The sequence below is a fragment of the Silene latifolia genome, chromosome 11, assembly GCF_048544455.1.
Source record: "Silene latifolia isolate original U9 population chromosome 11, ASM4854445v1, whole genome shotgun sequence".
Lineage (NCBI taxonomy): Eukaryota > Viridiplantae > Streptophyta > Magnoliopsida > Caryophyllales > Caryophyllaceae > Silene > Silene latifolia.
The window spans coordinates 87,491,034-87,492,131 of record NC_133536.1 but is presented as its reverse complement, the minus strand read 5'-3'; the positions used below and the strand labels follow the sequence as shown (position 1 = coordinate 87,492,131).

General features: G+C 42.1%; 1 non-coding gene across 1 annotated transcript; it reads left to right on the top strand.

Moving 5' to 3' along the window:
• The first annotated feature begins 505 nt into the window (after positions 1 to 505).
• LOC141616558 (small nucleolar RNA R71) lies at positions 506 to 612 on the top strand. The gene has a single exon (XR_012530897.1). It is a non-coding gene; the product is annotated as a small nucleolar RNA R71 (small nucleolar RNA).
• Positions 613 to 1,098: the final 486 nt, after the last annotated feature.

The following is a 1,098-nucleotide window of genomic DNA, read 5'->3' as shown; positions in this document are numbered from 1 at the left end:
GCTCTTGTATGAGAGATTTGGATGGAACTTGGTATTTTCATTGTAAAAATTTGAATAAGGGGTGCCACTTTTGTAAGCTTGGAAAGCATTAACTTGTTCGGTCGTTCCCCTACATTCACTTGAGTCATGACCCAAGGTTCCACAATTCTCACATATCCCGCTTGGGATTGATGAGGATGCCGTCATGGCATTGACATGATGCTTTGATGATTTTGAGTTTTCCTCAAGCCTAGTCATAGCTTGTTCAAACTTCAAGTTGATTGTGTCAATGTGAGCACTAAGTTGAGCACCCAATTGAGTAACGGTGTCCACTTCATACTTTCCTCCTCTAGTAGCCTTGCGAGGCCTACTATATTGCGAATTATGGACCGCCATTTCCTCAATCTTGTTCCATGTTTGATTGTCATCAACTTCGGTGAACATTCCATTTGATCCCATATTGAGAATGTTCCTTGAATCTTCATATAAACCATTCCAAAATTGTTGCACTAAAAACCATTCGCTAAGTCCATGGTGAGGACATGAGCGACAAATACCTTTGAACCGCTCCCAAGCTTCATACAAAGACTCTTCATCCCTTTGCTTAAAACCCGTAATTTGAGCTCTTAGCATATTGGTCTTTTCCGGTGGGTAGAATTTTTTGTAGAAAGCTAGAGCTAACTTCTTCCAAGAATCTATTCCAAGAGTGGCCTTATCAAGGCCCTTCAACCATTGCTTTGCGGTGCCGATTAACGAAAAAGGAAATAAGACCCATCTTATTTGGTCTTGAGTCACGCCCGTTTGAGAGATAGCTTCACAATAATCACAAAATGTTTCCATATGAGAATGAGGGTCCTCACTAGGCATTCCCCCGAATTGGCTCCTCTCAACTAGTTGGATGAAGGCGGACTTGGCAATAAAATTACCGGTGAGATGTTGTGGGGTAGGAGTACCATTTGGTAAATCCTCCTCGGTGGGTATAGAGTGTGACGAGAATTTAGGCATTGTAGGTGGATTTTGTGGGATATTGTTAGATGGGTTCTCTTCTCCTTCTATTGCGAAAGGATTGACAAACTCACTAGTGGGTTGAACAACTTCACCAACACCTCCCAAATTCCT